Source organism: Lontra canadensis, unplaced genomic scaffold (assembly GCF_010015895.1).
Source record: "Lontra canadensis isolate GAN:19392208 unplaced genomic scaffold, GSC_riverotter_1.0 scaffold9, whole genome shotgun sequence".
Classification (NCBI taxonomy): Eukaryota; Metazoa; Chordata; class Mammalia; order Carnivora; family Mustelidae; genus Lontra; species Lontra canadensis.
This window is the reverse complement of record NW_022631003.1, coordinates 33,721,988-33,741,808: the sequence shown is the minus strand read 5'-3', so window position 1 is coordinate 33,741,808 and position 19,821 is coordinate 33,721,988. Positions and strand designations below refer to the sequence as shown.

Here is a 19,821-nt window from a genome sequence, read left to right as displayed (position 1 = left end):
TGTTTTATTATGTAACTTCAAAATTATTCCAAAATTAAGTGTAAAATAATATTTTCAAAATTACTTAAAATAGTAGCAATCACAGACCAAAGTAATCTTGAAAAATGATATTCATTTGAAAGGATATAATGTGTTGTGGTATGAAATCCTTTTTAAGGGTACATCATATACATAGGGATTTGGTAAACCACTACTGACATTTATTATATCTGATTCTCTGACTTCACAACAACTCTTTCTTTCATTCATTCATTCGTTCATTCATCCATCCATCTATCCAGTCAACTATTTGTTTGTTTGTTTACTTATTTGCATGGTGCAAACTCATAACCCTGAGATCAAGACCTGAGCTGAGATCAACAGTCCAACACCTAACCAACTGAACCACCCAGGGTGCCCTATTCATTCACTTATTAATAAAAAAATTTAGTGACCTTATTACAACACGGTAGGCTATATCCAAGGGCATAAGATGAAGAAGAGTACGTCTTTCTTTTATATATCCTTAGATTTTCCCCTCAAATATTACATATTAAATTATCTGTTTCCAAACAGAAAATTGTTTTTAAAAAAATCAGAATCTTAAGGAAAACATTTATTTTGTAACAAAGTGTATTCTAAGAAAAAATATTCAATGAATTTACTGACTTTGAGATTCTTGTGTTTTCCCTGTTACTGCCAACAACGAGGGTAACCTATCACTTAGTTTTGAAACTCAGTAAATTTCCCCCAGTGAACTATCCATCATTTAGGCATAGAAATGACTTAATCACCCAGCATCTCATTAACTGAACTCTTAACCATATATTATTCTCATTCTCCTTCCTTAATTTTAGAAGATAGCATATGATAATAAAATAAATGCATACTACAGGCTTAGTTTAAGGAACAGGTTCCAGGGAATATTCTGGGATCAGAATATTTGAACTAACACTCTACTCATTCAACACTCATATCCAAGTAATTGACAAGGTGAATAATTATGCAGAAACATAATGCTGACAGACTGCAAAGATCTGCAATCCTTATGGATGCAACATTATTCTGGATACTGTACTTGGACAGAAAAGTATATTCTCCCCAATGTTTTCAACAACAGATCATTATAAATAAAATATGTTTATAATATTTTAATAATTTAATAATGTTTAATATTTTCATTTTATAATAGAATATTTTTAAGTAGGCTATATTTTTAGGCAGAGCTTCCTATCCCTGGATAATCAATAACCAAAGTTTTTGTTTTTGCCCAGTAATAAAAGTTTTAATATAAATAACCACTACATCTAGAATTAGAGGCAATAATCTATGAATTATTGCCATGCCCATTGCTCCCCAATCAAGAGGAAAAAAAGGAAACATCTTAGCCTTTATCTTAAAATGCCACTGTCTTCTCCAATATGAAGATGGTGAGATGATAAACATGTTAAAGGCAATTTTGTCTAAAATGAGGTTGGGGAATTTTCCATGAAGAAAAAAACAGTATACAAGAAATAACTTGAATGTAATTATACATGTTAAATTTTATACTAGTTTTGAAGTTTTGATCATCATAATATCTATAGTAAGAAAAATATGAAAGAACATTGCCATAAATCATCACATTTCTTTGACTCTGATCACAATGCATGTGGTAAAAGAGAAGAATAGTAGGTGATCAGGAAAACAGAAGGTAGGTGAGCTTTATGACCTGTTTTGCCATTTGCATTGCAACCCATAAGCCATGTTGAACCATTACACATTTATAACTGATATGAAAAATGATATGATTGACTTCCTTTTATTAGAAAGATCATTCCACTGGCAATGTGGAAGTTCGATACAAGAAAAGAGAGATGGAAGGAATATCAGCTAAAGACTACAAGGTGAAAGGATGAAGGGGGCCTGAACTAAAATCAAGATTACATTGAGAGAAAGGGAGGAAGGGATGGACACAAGATACTTCTGAGTAATGAGCTTAGGTTCAAACTCACTGAATTGTTTCCTTCTCTATATTTTTATGGCCCAAACTGAATCAACTAAACATCATCAACATGAGTGAGAAAAGCAGTTTAATATAAAAAAAAAAATTCTAGACACTGAAAACATGATGTGTTTGGTTTTTTTTTTGTAAGATTTATTTATTTGAGAGAGTGAGAAAAAGAGAGAGAAAACAAGAATATGAGTAGGGGAGGAGCAGAGGAGGAAGGAGAGAATCTCAAGAAGACCCTGTGCTAAGCATGAAGCCTGTTGCAGGGCTGGGACTCAGGATCATGAGGCCATGGCCTAAGCTGAAACCAAGAAGTCGTCACTTAACTGACTGAGCCACTCAGGCACCCAAAACATGATGTGTTTTAAAGGGAAGTTGCAAAAATAATTTTTCAGGAGATGACTTTATACATACACTCCTAGACACAAATAATAACAACACACACTCATAAACATGCATATCCCTCACCTACAGAATTTTAAAATTAACAAAGCATTTTCATATGTATTACTTAATAATCACAACAACCTTGTTGAAATAGGCTTCATTATCCCCACTTCACAGTTAACTGAAACACAGAGATGATTCTATTCGCACGGGCCATCACATTTTAACATGGTGGGCTTAATTCCAGACCGTTCTACTCTGAGAAGATGTTACCCTAGCACCAAGTTTTTTTTCCTGCCTGAAAGAAAGTGATGGACTTCTAGACAACCTCCAAAGGACATTTCCTAGGAATTCTTGAATCTTTCATTATTAACCATGTAATGGTGGTCAAGCAAGTTACTTCTCACTGACCCTCAGCTGTTGTGAAAATAAAATAGAAATAAAAGACTGAAAGTGCCATCAGCATTCACCAGTACTCTTGTAAATCCACCCCCAACAAATATTTGAAGATAGTTCTATACCAAGCAAAAATGTCACATGCATCACGTTTCACTGGTCAAGTTTGAAGTATACAGAGGTAAATTATGAATCTACCCACAGGATGTGTTTAGTAGAGCAGACAGCATAAATACAAGAGGGTCTGTGCCAAGGCCTATATGTTTATTAACGAACATCAGCTAAGGAGACAAAATAAGAGTAGTGGAATAAAAACCAATTGAGATTAATATTATAAATGTCAGGAGATGAGAGTTTCAAGTAGTTGTTATACCCAACAGAATCAAATGTTGCGGAGAGCCAAAGGAACGTGATTACTCTTAACAGTTCATGGAATTTGAAAATTTAAAAAGTTATTGCTTGGCACAATTGGTTGGCTCAGTCAGTTAAGCTTCTGCCTTCAGTTCAGTCACGATCTCAGGGTCCCTGGATGGAGCCCCCACATCTGGACTCCCTGCTCAGCAGGGAGTCTGCTTCTTCCTCTCCTTCTGCCCCCCCCATTGCATGTGCTCTCTGTCTCAAATAAATGAATGAAAAGCTTTTAAAAAAATAAAATAAAAGTTACTGCTCATAATATTAAAAACTGTCATCCATAAACTTGGGGAAAAATTTAAAATTTAAAATACAGCTGTTATGAGGGTCCAGGGAAAAGGGAAATTCATACTTCGCTCTTTGGATTGTCAATTGGAGCAGCCCAGTATTAAGTAACAAGAGCCCCCAGCGTGCACACATTCTTTACCAACAATTCCAAGTTGAAAAATTTCAAAGAAAATCAGAATTCTACAAATGAACTAAGGATACAAAAATATGGTTTTGAAAAAATATGTAGTTTCCTTGAAAATTTAGGTAAAAATCAAAAATCAAATCATTGATGAGGAAACTGCTGTACGGTGTTTGCAGACACTTTACAACTTCCACAATATTGGTAATAAACAGAAAAAAGGAGTAGAAGAAGCATTTTTAAAAATCCTGAAGCTAGGGTGCTTCACTGCAATTTTTTTCAGCAATTAAGTTAATAAAAATCCTACTGGAGTTCAAGAGCTTTTAACATGATGTTTTCTCCAGTATGCTTTCATTGAAAGAAGTGCAGTAGACCAGGACCTCTTTAGTGAATAAACCTGGTACTTCATCAACTCCAGCTAACCCAATGATATACAAAGGTTGAGGAGGCTTCTAGATAAACAAGTTAGTACCTATGATTTAAGCACACTTATCTAGCCAAAATCATCTTCATAATTGAAAAATTACAATGGCTCCTAAATAAGTTTGATGGATGAGAAGACAGAGTTCAATTATTGAGGACTTTTCGCCCATAATTATTCACACCAGATTTCCCCCATATAGATACATTAATCTAAATGCCATATGTCAGACAATATCACAGACTGGAATTTTAAAATAGTAAAGAGAAATGGGAATGAAGAAGTGTTGACCAGTTTTCTCAGAGAAACTGCAAGTTACTAAACCCTGCATTTCTAAATAGGGAAAAATTATTAGCTCACAATCCCATCAGGGCAGAGATACAACATGGGAAAAATTTCCTTTATCTTCTTGGAAAATAAACTCCAGCTAACCAGGTTTATGTAAAGAACATATCTTGTTTTGGAAAGGAATTCTTCCCTTATTCCCTTTTTGCTCTCAAGGTTATGGGTTACCTATTCTGTCCTCTGGAATCTTTAACAACAAAGGTACATGAAGACACATTTTCAACAGGTCTCCTTCAGCTTAGAAGAGATAAGGAGTCATTGCCTGGTAGGTCATCCACTTCCGACAGAGAAGGGTGACCCAGATGATGGGCACTGATGCCCTCAGCCTTCTTCACTTCAGTAGGATTTGTCTGGCCTTTTTTTTTTTTGGTTTGTTTCCAATGTAGGTAAATGAGCTCTGCAAATATTAACCAGTGTCAGGCATGCTGTGAGCCTCTTCCTAATGAGGCCCTAAGGATGTAAGCTGGAGGAGCTATTTCAGCTGGTCTAAAGGCAATACCTAACAGTCAGACATTTAATTTCACTTAAGTGCAAACCAGAGAAGGGTAGCCCTGGAAAGCTTTTTAAATATGAAGAAATATGCTCAAATCATAGCATAATCTAGTTAATGACACAATAGGGCTTTCAAAAATGACCTAAAGCAAAGGATAAAGCAAATGATTAAAAAAAAAAAATTCCCAAATGAATCACACTGCATTAAAAAGGTCTGTTATTTTGAAGTGCTCCTTTGCAGACACATCTGCATTTATCTTAATAAACAAAGGCTTTCTGATCCAGGTTCTGGGAGGTAGCCATATGACAATGATCTTGGTGCCAGAGCTATTTGCCGATACTGCATTAGGGAAGATCAAACTTCAGCAATGTTCTTTTTGTCTACTCATCACACTCCTGCATCTGAGCTGTCTCCTAAATTAATCTCCTTTTTTTGTGTATTTATTCTGTGCTTTATTGCATAATCTCTGTCTTGTGGATTGATGCCAGCATTACTTGATTTGGGTTATATGCACCTAGAATACAAGGATTCTGCCAGCAAACAGCTCTATAGAGTATTAATGCACCATGGATCTTCAAAATATTTTTCTGATAATGATGAGTCTCTTCTGAAAAGTCAGTGATAGCCAATGAAAAGGTGGAAGTAATTATCTTTTTTTTAACTTCTTGTTCAGCAAAATGATTTCTCCTATAATTTCTCCTGATTAAAAAAATATATGTATGGATAACTATCTATCCATCCACCCATCCATCCACCCATCCATCCATTACTGGCCAGCTAGATAGTATATCCCCAGGCAGAGAAAGCAGCAGGAATCCCCAGCTCTGCAATCTGTAAAATGACAAAAATGGCAGATGCAATTCAAATCATTCACTGAGATAAAATTAGCTCAATACAAAAGAAATAAAATAACAGAAATTAAATTGCATAGTATGTGTTATAGGTTATTGAGTGGTTTATTACAAAAATAAACATGAATATTTGCCCATGGGGCAATTAATTCTTTTCTATGTACAGTGACAGAAAATAATCTCTAGTGAGGAAATATTCTACAAGTTTATACCTTTCACTCTATTTTCTGCAGTGAGTCCCCTGGCACACAATAACGCAGTGTTCTATGACATAGAACACACGAACTGTTATGAGCTAGAAATAATCCCCATCAGTAGAAACTGGAGATGATGCTTTATTGTTCAAACTTATATACTTCAAAGTATATAAACTTAAAGCTTTCTTTCTTAAATTACTGTCAAATCTAAACATTTCAATAATATATGTTTTCCTTTTTAATTAAAAAAAGCTCCAATTCATATATATATATATGTATATATATATATTACCTAGTTTCTCACTCCTAGGCATATAATATTCACTTTTGAAACTAAAATCATCATTTAAGTTATTTACCAAGAAGAAACATCTTAATTCTATTTAACTACATGCCCTATGAAACTCTGTTAAAGGATAAATTGCAAATTGGGCTCATTCATCTTAGTCGCCAATTATTCTAGGTGTCCATGATTAGGAACAGTAGTTAATTCACACCAAATCACCATCAATGTGCTAACTAGCAAGCCAGCACTTCTGCATGTCTTTATGACTAAAAAATGAAAACTGTGGAAAGAGATGGGAGAATATTTAAAGGTTTCAGAAATTTAAAAGGAAGAGCTGTTAGGATTTGATGATATTATATGTGGGGGAGGGTAATGAGTTGGGAACGATAGCCAGGTTTTGGCATGAGTGTCATTTGTGAGTCACATATGGAAAATTCAAGAGGAGGAGGAACTTTTTTATGTTTCTTTTCGGAAGAGGAAAGGGTAATAATGAATTGTTTAGGATGTGTCACATTTGAGCTGTCTGTGAGATATTTAACAAAGACGTCAGGAGGCCAATGGAAATACAGAACTCTATTCAAAGAGAAAGTGAAGTGGAAATATAAATATAAATGTGTGTGTCATTAAATACTGGTTGATAATAAAATCTTGCACATGAATGAGATCCTTAGTAAGTACAGAGCAACGCAAGAAACAGATGCCAGGGTATTAATTCAACTGCGGCTCTCCTAATTTCTTAACCCTTATGCTAATATTACCCAAATTTTGATGAGCAATTAACTCACTTTGCTCATGTCACCATACCTATACTAACATTGCTTTCTTATTATTATTTGCCTATCGTTTTAAAATTTCAATCATATTTTTGGCATCCTTTAAATTTGTTCTATTTATTTTCACTTGAAATTATGCTTTTAAAATTTGTACATACAGTTTCACATAGACCTAGTTCATTCATTTAACTAATGTGTACTGTCTGCATGAACCATGTTTACTCATTCCCCCCTTTGGTAATTATTAGATGTCTTCTCTTTTTTTGCTCCCAAAGAGCACTGCAACTAATGTCCTTTAACTCATGTAATCAAAGTGTTTTTATAAGGAGGTATTTACTTGGAACTCTTAGGTGTGCCCATCCTTATGATTTCTGGAAATGGGAAATGAGGTAGAGGACTAGTAGGTGAGTAGAAATGAGGAAAATATGCTACTGAAGGAAATAATGTATATGGAAAATACTATGCTTGAGCTGTAAATGTCATTCAGTTACTATTATTAACCTCTTTCCTTCTTTCTTTTCTAAGCTAACTTTGTTCTACTTAGTTTTTCTTCATGTAATACAAAAGGGACCAAAAAACAAACATTATTTCATATTGATGTTCTATCTTCTAGCTTTGGAAGATAACAGTAGTTGTATGATTTAAAAAAAAAGAAAGAAAGAAAGAAAAGAGAAGAAATCATGGAGAAATAAATTTGGGATCTGTTGTATTATATGTGCTATTCCTACAGTATCAAAATGCATTTTAAATTTTTAGAAAGCCGTAGAGTATTATTTGAGTTTATTTAACCCGGAGTTTGGAAAACTTACTTCACTTAGGAAGCTTTTCCAAACACACTTATTAAGAATTTACAGAACTAGTGGTCTGTGGAGCCAGCTGGAAGAAATGGTTTAACTCAGTGTTCACTGTCTGGCTGACCAAGCCCTCAGAGAAGCGTGCTGTGGTTTCTGCGGACCCCCCCCAAACCACCCCCCACCCACTCCCCAGACTTGCGCCTGACGTTACAACGTTGACTTCCTCCTTCCATTACATTCCCTCCACCATGTTGGTACTTCTAACCAAGCATATGCTGCAGAGAAAAACAATTCCTTTGGTCTCAAAATGCCAAATCCTAAGTGGATCTATAGAAGGTACACATTTTCTCTCTTTTCCTAGAAACAGGAACTTATTCCAAACAAAACAAGTTTTATTTCCGATCAGGTCCAGCCACTGATATCTTTATTTAACAAACATGATACAGAGCTTACTATGCGGTAGGCACTATTTTCTAGTTTTTCTAGTGATTTACAAATAGAAATTCACTTATGCCCTCAAAGATTCTATGGAGAAAACACTAATTATCCTTAGATTGCAGAAGGGCAAACTGAAACTCGAGAGATGAAGGGAAGCAGCAGAGCCAGGTGCAAAACCAGGCAGTTGCTGGCTCCTCTGTGACCTCATTTCCGTTTTCTGGTATCATTCTGCATTATTTAAAATACATAGTATATTGGGGCACATGGGTGGCTCAGTAGGTTCAGTGTCTGATTCTTGATTTTGGCTCAGGTCATGATCTCAGGGTCATGAGACTGAACCCCACATCAGGGTGGGCTCCCAGCTCAGTGGGGAGCCTGCTGTCTCCCTCTCCCTACGTTCTTCCAATCCCCTGCTCTCTCTCTCTCTAAAATAAATAAATAAATCTTTAAAATATGTATTATATTAATTCCAGTGTGTGTATATACATGCTTTATATACTTACATCTATATATTTTATATATGACATGTTTAATATATATCTATGCTTATTTATTACATATTATAGATATATTTATATCTATGTATATTGATATAGATATACATAAAGTAGTTGACCTGACAAGAATAGTTGTCTGAACTTTTATAATAAAACTGTCACCTTATGGTGAGATTTCAGATTGATTCAGAATTGTGCTAACCTAATCACTGTCACACTTTATTTTCTATAAAATAACAACAGAGTTAGGTTTTAGCATGTTTTTCTCCTACTAAATGTGTGTGATTGCTCTTAACAAACCCATTTGATACTATTCTTATTGTTGAGGTTTATTTATTTGCTTTTTAAAATACACTGCATTGTCTTACTCAAAAAAAAATATTCAATAAAAATAATTGCAAGGAAGTAGGGGAAAAGATCAATGACCTGTAATTTATATTTCAATAGAGATGCTAAAATAAGCTGCTTTTATTTTTTATTTATTTTAGAGGATGGTTTTTAGAGCCTTCTTTTGACAGCTACTATAACCCTATACTAAAGCAGGAACTGCTTGGAAAAAAATCTCCCTCTCCCAAAATATCAATAAAATGAGCAGGAAAAATTAGCTTCACCGCAGGCCACTTTAATGAGACACAGAAGCAAATCGGACAAGGCAGATAATATGATGCCTTTTGGAATATAATAGAGAATAGAATTAGCAAGTATAAAAGAAGTCCCATCATTGTGTAAATCAAACTCCCAGGGTGGGAGGAAAATCTTATATATCTATGAAAGATGGGCAGGTAGGCATGTGCCTATAGCTACAAGGGACTCGTTCTTGTGTATGTATTTATGTATATAAATGCAAATGTGTCTGTATATATTATCCTGTGCAGAGCATAGTATGCTATCACTGTTGTGAATAACAGCAAATAAATATTATTACTACAATCTGAATTTCCAGAGAGAGAGACACACACAGAGAGAGAGAGAGAATGTGAAGCTCTTGAATGTAATGTAACATTTCCCTTGTAGGAAAATCAGCTCTTTAAAAAAAAAAATGAAACTAAATTTTAGAGAAGAGTGAAGTGATTCTTATAACGAATAGTAACAGCCATATAAAAATTGAGGATCCCTCAAGATTAAAAAGTCCAATAAAAAAGTCATTTTTATTCTGACATACATAAAGTTTACCAATTTTTGTGATATTCTCATTTAAAAGAATAAGTAAAATAAATAAATAAAAGAATAAGTTACTGACTTATAAAATGCATTATTTAAAAGTCTACACACATAAAAGCAACACCTTCTAGAAAACTTAATGGGATCTTCTTTAAGAAGATCTTTATTATCAGATTTCATCAACTGTAAGGCAGACTGGAAAGATTTTAAGAATTCAAGCTCTTATACTAAATTCTTACTCCAAATCAGTTCCTTGCAATTAGGTTTTCATAGGGGATATTAAAAGAAATTATACACAATAGCTTTTTCACTTGTGTACTGTCTTCACAGTGTTTCCACAGCATCAGCGTCCTGCCACAAAACGTTCTGTGTTTGATGCGGATAGAAACACAACAGTCATTTGTTCATTCAATATTTATTTTACACCTACTATTCAACTATGTTCTACAGCTCCTATATGGCACTAAAGATACTAGACTAGACTAAAGGTACTAGACTAAAGCAGGAAAAGTGTAGGACTCTGGAGTTGGAGAGATACTAATTAGAATGTGAGAAAGCACTACTTTTAGGCAAATGATTACTCTCGAGAACTTTGGGGTATTCTAGCTTTTGCTGATTTAAATCTCACTCTAGATAGAGGTAAGATATAGATCTGGCTGACCTAAGCTATGTTATGCTACCCTCACCCCCACAGTCCAAGGCTGCCCAATTTCATGCACATCCAACTGTCTGGACGGCTGGCAGAATGTACCCAGAAGGCATATGTTTGCCGGAACCACAAAGGGTAGTCTAGGAGAAAACGTTAAGAGAGGCCCACAAACTGAGTCTCAGGACACTGAGTTCATTTCAGAGGACAGTGGCACGTTTAAGTAGAGCAGGTTAGGTGACTTAAGATTGTTTCCTAACCCCACAGTCTTTCTCAGGGACTTGTGTCAGAATCTGAGAGAAAGAAAAAGAGAAAGAAAAAAGACAAACACAAAATACAAGAGCTGTTTCACAAAATTCACAGGCAACACTAAAAACTCAAGGCCACCCTCCTCTGCAGCCCCCAAAACAGCAGGCAGCATCACAGCAAGGACAGAAACTTGTGGGGCGAGGTAAGGCACTCCTGGGGCATCCGGTGACCCTCGACGTTAGAGCAAAGGAGGAGAAACACAGCAAACACCACACGACAGGCCAGGTGCCATGTGTGTAAGTGCCTGTGAGATACATTCACAAGTGGGAAGAAGACAGGAGAAGAGGCAGGAGTCACTCCGGTCTTCCAGGTAAGGAAAATCTGATTTTACCTTCAGACACGCACAGCTATAGGAGATGCAGACTTAAAACTTGCCCTTAGGAAACTCTGTCGTGTACAGTTATTTTTTCCGGTGTTATTTCTTAGCCCACTAGCCAACCCATCTCCCCACACACATATGCACGTGAATGAAAGCAATAAAACGTCAAAATTGATGAAGATTTGTACTACGTAGTTTGCACTTAAACAAAATATTTCCATTTTGTAACACATAAATTACCAACTATATTAGGAATACATACGGCACAAAATACTCTTCTGGATTATCAAGAACAGTGGAGTTTCAGCTTTCAATCATGTAGTTAGTCTATTAGCCAAAGTGATGTTCTGGAATCAGAGGACACAGCATATTGGGATGCCACTGATGAGAAACCCTTGCCAAGTTACTGCACCTACACCACTTCATCAACAACATCATTATGAGTTCATGCAGAATTTCGGGGATACTGGCCCCTCCCCCAGAACCATCATAATGAAGACTTGTGGCTTTGCAAATACCTATCCTGTTGAAGCACCATTTCCTGCTCTGCTTGGTCCGGTGGGGGGGCTCCAGAATACAGTGGTCCTTGGCAAGTTGTGTTGCTAAATTAGGGTATCCTAGAAACAGGACAAAATCAAACCTTGATTGTCTTTATCTCTGTCCTCAAAATGTATTGTTGAGCAGTCCCTAGTACTGATTTTGGTTGTGTTTTTTTTCCCCCCTCTTACTTGGTCAATAGACATTTTTTAAAGCTTTGGTTATTATTTACTGAGCACTTTATGAGACAATGGGAGAAAAAAAAAAGACCCAGAACCTGCTTTCAAATACCATGTCTGGGGGACACAGCTTATAATACTACGATAACGTGTTTAGCAGTTCAGTATGCACGGGGTACTAGGACAGAAGCCTATAAAGGGACCCCTGTCATGGTCTCATCAAGGGGCAAAATTTCCATTTTTACAGAGAGGTCAGGATTTAAGTAGTCTTAAAGTTAGGGTTGAAGTTTATGAGGTTTGTAGAGAGAAAGAGAAAGCTAAGCAAAAGGAGGAGAATGCGGGTAGACCTGAGAATAGGAGAACACGGCATTTTGACGAGTGACAATCATTCACCATGGCTGGAGAACTCGTGTGTGCGTGTGTGTGTGTGTGTGTGTGTGTGTGTGTAAACAGACGTGGAGGTCGGAAGTAGAAACAAAGTCTAGGCCCCAAACGTGCAGTCTTTGTTCTAAGTGTATGTTCTAAGGTTGGATTTAATGTGCCCTAGAGAGTCACAGAAGGATTTCAAACAGATGAATAACAGGGTAACATTTCCTTTTAGAAAGTTTCAGTTTGGAATGGACAGACTGAGAGAGAAAAGCCAGTCAGGAGGGCAGTTCAGGAAAGAGGCAGCGGGTTCTCTCTTGGCAGGAGAGAGAAAAGTATCTGAGGGAAAAGCAGAAAGGCTTTTCCTTGGCAGGAGGCTACTGTCCCTCCTGTGAAGAGAAGGCGAGATTTCACACAGCAGAAATGTCAGTTCAGGTAAGTTAGAAAGACGTAAACAGGTTCAATAAAATATAGTTCATTATGCTATCAAAGCATAGTTTTCTCAAGAGAACAAGAAATATCACCCAGTGCTGGGGACAGAGGTCCTAAATCTTTATTATTATGCCCTCAATAGGACTTTATTAAAAGCACCCTAGGAATCTTTTCATAAAAATTAGGTGCTTCCCTTTGAAGTCCCACTTTCTATTTTAATTTCCTATGGCAGAAATTCCAGAAACTAAATGTAAGATTTACACGGATGAGAGGGAGGGAAAAAAAACAGAGAAGAGAGGGCTGGTGAGGTAACATCCGGAAGGCCGGTTCCTGGAATTCTCAGCAACACTCCTGCACTGCCTTTCCTCGTCTTTCACCTCATCGAACCCTCCACACCAGCCCAGCCTCTCACGCACATGTGGACACTTGAGTTTTGAGCCATAAATCTTGCAAAGTCTGTCAACTGACAGCCTAATAACATGAAAGGAGTATCTGCAAACAAGATGGTTTCGAGCCATTGCTCGTGACCCTGAACAAATCAGGGCCTGGTTCCCTTTGCAGGTTAGAGCCTCTCCTTTAATCACTTAACTGGGCAGATTGATGTGACACTTAAGAAATAAACCAAGAGGTCTCTGTTTTCCAGCTATCTACTGGTCTCATTTACTCTTTCCCTAACAATTAAGTCCAGCTTGTCATATTTTGAGCCTAATCAATGTATAAATGAGAGGCGGCTGATAATCTGGCCTTTTCTGCCCTGTATTAGTTATTCACAAAGAATGCAACCTTTTCCGGCTTTCTACCTCGTAATCATTGAGGAGCCTTCAAATAACGACACAGTGAGGTTAAGGGCTAAGGCGGTGGTTATCAATCTTGGCTACACACACAAAAAAAATAATCACCTGTGGAGTTTTACTGTGTGTGTATATGTTGTTGGAGGGAGTCGTATTTTAATATTTTAGCATAGATGCTTAAGACTCGAAGTAAACCTAATAAATCAGAATTTCTGGGTATGACACCCAGGCATTTTTTATAAACATTCACTATAGATTCAAATGCTCAGTCATAGTTAAGAATAAGAAGGTATCAGCAACATAATCCCAATTTCTACCAGCTGTGACAATGATTAATTCACAAAGCAATGTTTTCACTAGGGAAGCATGCAAAAATGCAGATTCTCAGGAACCACCAAGGCCTACTGAATCAGAATCTTGGGAAGTGCGATACAGAAATCTGAGTTCTGACACACTTCTTAACGAATTTTAGATTCACCTAACTTTTGAGAACCACTGCAAGGATTTCAAATAGCTGCTTTGTTTTCTGACTATGTCAACTCTAACAGATATTATTAGCACTTGGGGAGTTGGAAGGAGCCCCAAGGATACTCACAGGGACCATGCCAAATTATGATTCCAGATATTAGTGAGGAAGGAGAATGCAAAACACACACACACACACACACACACATCAAAAAGGAGATAAAAATAAGTTTCCTGCTTTAATAGAGGAGATACTACTCAGTGGGGAAAATAATCACCAAGCAACCTATTAAGATTACAGATTAATAGAAAGAGAAGAAATGCTAAAGGGATGCATTATCTCCAGTCTTTTTTGAGAGTCGTCTTTCTAGAAGTACGGTGCAGAGACTAAGAGCTAATTCTTAATTAAGAAGCCGTTCTTGGCAGACCCCACCTAAATGCCCAAAAGTGTAGGCCACAGTTGTCCTAAAACTAAAGGACACAAATATCCTCAACGTTTGCTAACTATATGTAGGATTACACTTGAAATGCTTCATATGATCATTACCTCTCATATTTTGCCTTCCTGCTATCTCTACAATCTTTCATACAACACGAACCCTTTTCCAGCAGGTGTCCACATAATATTTACAGTAAAATTGGAGTGACTAGGAGACCCCAAAAAGGGAAAACCACCTAAAAGCAAAATAAAACTAGGGCATACCAAAAAAGGACAATGGTGATTTGGGTTGACAGTGTTTCTGCTCTCATAAACACTGTTCCCACCATGGTGGGTAAACTGCCCGTTTCCCAGGTGGCAAGTGCAGCATATGTTCATGGAGGCAAAGGTTCACAGTCTTTCGCACCTACAGAGTAGAAATGCCTCACGTTCACTCTGCTCATTACTAGTGGGTCCTAGGAGATGACACAGGATCCCTGGTGCAAACACGAGGAGGACCATTTACCTTAGATCATAATAGAAACTATAAGAAATATCCAGTAAATTAAAAATGGGTGTCAGCATTAACATTATGTGCTGACTGTCCTAAAGAAAAAGAAAAAAAAAACAAAAACACATGGTTTTCACAAGAGAATACTTCCCTGATGTCACAGACTTTGTTACTAAGGCTTCTCCAGTTTCTCACCTTGAACACCCTGTCCTGAAAACTGACCCCTCTATCATAAAGCTAGCTGGTTTTTCTTCCAGAGTAAGGCCTGTCAGATCCCATCAAAAACACTCCAAATGAGACTGCTCAGACAGGCAAAAACTGAAATTAAAACAAGGAAAGGTGAGCAAATTTACTGGAGAAACCACACGTACTTATCTTTAAAGATGAGAAGAGGGGCGCCTGGGTGGCTCAGTCAGTTGAACTTCCAACTCTTGATTTCAGATCAGGTCATGATCTCAGGATCCCAGGATCAAGTCAGGTGTCAGGCTCCCAGCTTAGCATGGAGTCTGCTTCTCCTCTCCCTCACCCCCGGCCCCTCCCCTGACTCAAACACACTCTTTCTCCCTTTCTCTCTCTCAAATAAATAAATCTTAAAAAAACAAAACAAAAAAAAGATGAGTAGAAAAATAGTCATAGTATATTTTAAATAGTATTTAAACATACAGAGATTTGTCTTAAGCTAAATCATTGGCCAGGTCGCAGTCCCATCCCTAGCCTGCAGTGGTTTAAAGAGTCTGCTACAATAAGCAAGTTTCCTACCAAGTGATTGGAAGGCTAGTGCAAATGAGCCTATGTTGTACAGCCCATAGACCACAGTATGTTTCATTTTAAATAAAGAAGGGCCAGGCTCAATCCAGGATCATCCCTGCAGTAAGAAGTATCTCCCCATTCCCTGGTGTTATACCTACTGCCCTGGGGCTGGGACAGGACAGAGAAGTGAAAGTCCAAGGTAATCTCTTGGACTTAAATGTCCTAGGCTTCTCAAAATGTTTTCAACCCCCTCATCCATCCTAATATTTGAAAGGTGACTTTCCCCTGATATCTGGATTTGCAGCTTCAGGCTATAGACAAACAGCTAATTTCTAACAAGTATTTGTCAACTGAAAGACTAACTAAACTGTGCTCTTGGTTGTGACAATTTACAGTCCTTCAACAGTGCATTCAGAGCAGCTCAGCCAAGCTTTGTTTCCATCAGTTTGGTTCAGAATCGGTGACTGAATGGAATAAACACAGAATACTTCTTTATCCAAACCTGAGTTGTGTTTGAAGGGCATCTTAGACCAAGGTAAGTAACAATAACAACTAGAATTTATTGGGTCTTTCTGTGGGCTAAGAGCTTATTACCATTTATTCTTCTCACTAACATTGTTACATTACATCACTAACATTGTTACATTACCACCTCATTTTTTAGCTGAGTTAAGTGAAGTAATCTAGAGGCTAAGTAACTAGTTGAGGTCCCATAACTGGCTAAAAAATGTTGAAGCCAACTTCAAATACAGTCAATCTGATTCCAAAGACCTCTTTTAACAATTACACTATTGTGTCTCATTTACAGAGATGCAAAACAATAATGAAAAAGACCCTAGAAAAATGTGAACATGATATTTTGTCAAATTCACTGTGATACTTTACAGTTATTGCCTAAATAGAAGATCTTAGGGGCCATGAGTGTCAGAATAATCTAGAAACAGAACTCAAGACCTCTGTCTCTGGAATTTTTTTTCCCTATATTTCAGATTTTGGATTTACAGTCATGCTATTAATTTTATATTTAGTGGTTGTTTCTACATTAAAGGTATGATTGTGCTCACCTCCCTCCCCCTTAAGTATATTCTGTGGGGGATATTACAGATATTGTTCATATAGATAATGGTGTATGATTTTAGCCTGAGGGCTAAACAAGAGGTCCTGTTTTCATTATTCTCTTGGGACAATAAAATTAATAACACTCAGCAGGGTCACTAGACTCTTGTCAAACCAGCCATTGAGTCTTTTCGCATTCAAAAGATACACTGCTATAATTGACCCAGGACTATGTTTTAATTTGTGTGTCCCAACGGGATTCTTGCCAGAACATCAGATTAAAACCAATCCTAAATAGCTTTGCCATTTGTTTCAAAGATGAACATAGCACTTTAATTTTACAAATGGTGTGTAGTTGTCACCAGAGTCCAGGGCAGTCCAGACAGGGGCAATAAAACCATGAGCACAACCTTGAAAATCTGTAGAAATCAGTCAACAGCCTTAAGTGGGTGTCTATGAGGTTTGAAGCCATAGTAACAAAGTTTCTTACAGAAGTCGCATGAAATATTTAAATATTCAGTGTCATCTTCAGATTATGAGTCAGGTCAGGTTTTAATTTGGAAAGTATGACCACACTTTACTTAAACATAACACCAAAACAAGAGCTTGATTCTTTTTTTTTTTAATTTAAGCCCTGCAGATCTGTTTCTACTCACATTTATTTTTCTTTGGTCAAAATATCATGAAACGAAGAGTTATAAGAACAAGGATAATGTAGTGAAGGAGTCCCAAATGCAAAGACCTAGAGAGGTCATTTGAGTGAGCGATACAGGCTGGTGGGTCAGCAGTGAATGTCTAGAGGAGCAGCCAGTACTCCACTGCTGCCCACTGCTGAATACAGAAACGGGGACCCTGAGTCCTAGAAGTTATACTTTTCAAGAAAAGTGAGAAATACAGATTTTTAGATAACAGTTACTGACATTTAAATTTGCAATTACTTCAAAAATAATTTGAAGGAAAAACAACCCCAAAAACTGTGTAGGCCAGATTTGGCCCTTTGGTTAAAAACTTCTGTTAAAAAAAATTTAAGGAATTTTTCTTTTATCTTGTTTTCCTTATATGAATTTTTCGTATAGAAAACAAAGCTAAGATGGGCACCTGCATGGCTCAGTGGGTTAAAGCCTCTGCCTTTGGCTCAGGTTATGATCTCGGGGTCCTGGGATTGAGCCCCACGTCGGGCTCTCTGCTCAGCAGGGAGCCTGCTTGCCCCTCTCTCTCTCTGCCTGCCTCTCTCTGCCTACTTGTGATCTCTGTCTCTCAAGTAAATAAATAAAATCTTAAAAAAAAAAAAAAGAAAAGAAAGCTAAGTTATTCAGCACCTACGATGTTATTGGACTGTATGCAACCTTATGAAATTGGTTTCCTACTTCTATGTGTTCAGGAGCAGAATATTTAAACGATTTCTGTCTCTTTTGCTCACATGTAACAGGCTCATAATATAGCCTGCTTCTCAGAATTGTGACAATGGGATGACATGGTACATGGGAAGAACCTAGATTGGTGCCTGGCATATTATAAACAATTTTAAAAATTCAATATTATTATTGTTGTTATTGTTTTTTTTTTGTTTGTTTTAATGTACTGAGTGTTGTTCTAGGTTCTGGGAAGCAAAGATGAATAAGATCAGATCTTTCCTTTAGACAGATTAAAACTCAGCGGGGAAGAAAAATAAAATGAATGATCATAATTCAAAAATAGCCTTCCATATATGCCTTCTTAGAATTTGGTCTAGAGTTTTCAAATGAGTATGCTTACGATCTCCTCAGTTTTCAGCTCCATGTATGTACAATGTAAAAGAAACTCAACTTTTGATTTTTTTGTGATGCCAGATGTGTTTTCTGTGAGGTACCTTCTATGTAGAATGAATGGGAAGACAATTCACGGGTTATAAAGAACAGTAGATTTTACATGTCCTGTATGTAATTTGTCTGAGCAGGGTTTTCTCGTATCTTTACTAAATAATCTTCTTTGAATATTGTCCTCAAAATTTTTAGAGATAAGAGTTATAAATCAATATAAGGAGATTTCAGGAGATGAAGAGTGAAAATGACAGTGAACAAATACTATCCTAAAGGACAAAAAGGCATCAGTGAACCACAGCAAAATTACCCAAAAGGACAAGGTACATAATTTAAAGGGAGAGGTATTTTTCAAATGTCCTGAGTGAAGGAGGCTCATTTGCAGTTTTGGGCTTATTTAATAACATTAAGCAAGAACACTTAACTATCTACAAGAAGGACCGAGAGCATAAATCAGACATCAGTCCACATATTTCAAGATCAAAGCTGTAAAGCAAAATGATTTGTGGGAGCAACTAAACAGTGTGAATATATTATAGCTTTTCAGAGAATACTTAAGCATATTAGTTGTCCAAATTAGGATTTTGTTGTTGATGGAGTCAAAAAGAAAAATATATGCCATTGAGATTTCTTCCTTCTCACCACAGGATACTTTCAGCAAAAATAAAACTTTTTCCAACACACCTTAATTATGGATTATCGATACAGATATTATTCATTAGAAAACTCCTAACTTTATGATCAGGAAAAAAAAAACCCAAATTTCCAAATAATTCTTATGGAAATAATGTCACATTTACCAGAACTATAATTTACATCAATTATGAGATGTAAAGAAAGAAACTAAGAACCATAATCCAGCACCAAAATGCAAGACAACCACATGAGTATTTAGCATTGGTATTTACTATCTAGATTGTGTATGACTTTTGGGCCATACTTTGGCTATTTTTTTTAATATTCCAATAAAATTGCATACTACTCTACAACGGAAAAAATATTTTGAATCCTAATTTTCTTTCCATTTCACAAACAGCTGACTTTGCCACAATCTGAAAAACATGTTGAAAACAGCATGCATGTGTTTTCTTGCATTCAGTGAGTGACTGCATAGGTCTCCCTCTCTCCCCACAGCTACATTTCTTTTGCACTTGCCATAGTGTTGCAAAGACACCAGAAGGAACAGAACCGAACTCTCTTGCATGTAATTTGTCTAAGTCAGAGTTTCCTCATCTGTATTTTCACTGGACAGTAGATACTCAGTAATCATTTTAAATATATAACATGAATTATTTGGGGTTTCAAGTAACATACTGGAAAAGTCCTAAATACATGGACTATCAGGGAGGGGCAAAAAAACACATTTTCAAAAATTTCCAGGTAATTTTTACCCAAAGGTCTGCATTATTTTGTCA

General features: G+C 36.7%; 1 protein-coding gene and 1 long non-coding RNA gene across 7 annotated transcripts in view; one reads left to right on the top strand and one right to left on the bottom strand.

Annotated features, from left to right (window-relative positions):
* SOX5 (SRY-box transcription factor 5) overlaps positions 1-19,821 on the bottom strand; it is a 976,694-nt gene that overhangs the window by 597,339 nt on the left and 359,534 nt on the right. The window lies entirely within an intron of this gene.
* Positions 374-19,664, top strand: LOC116866318. Its single transcript, XR_004382369.1, has 3 exons — positions 374-393; positions 11,025-11,029; positions 19,481-19,664. It is a non-coding gene; the product is annotated as an uncharacterized LOC116866318 (long non-coding RNA).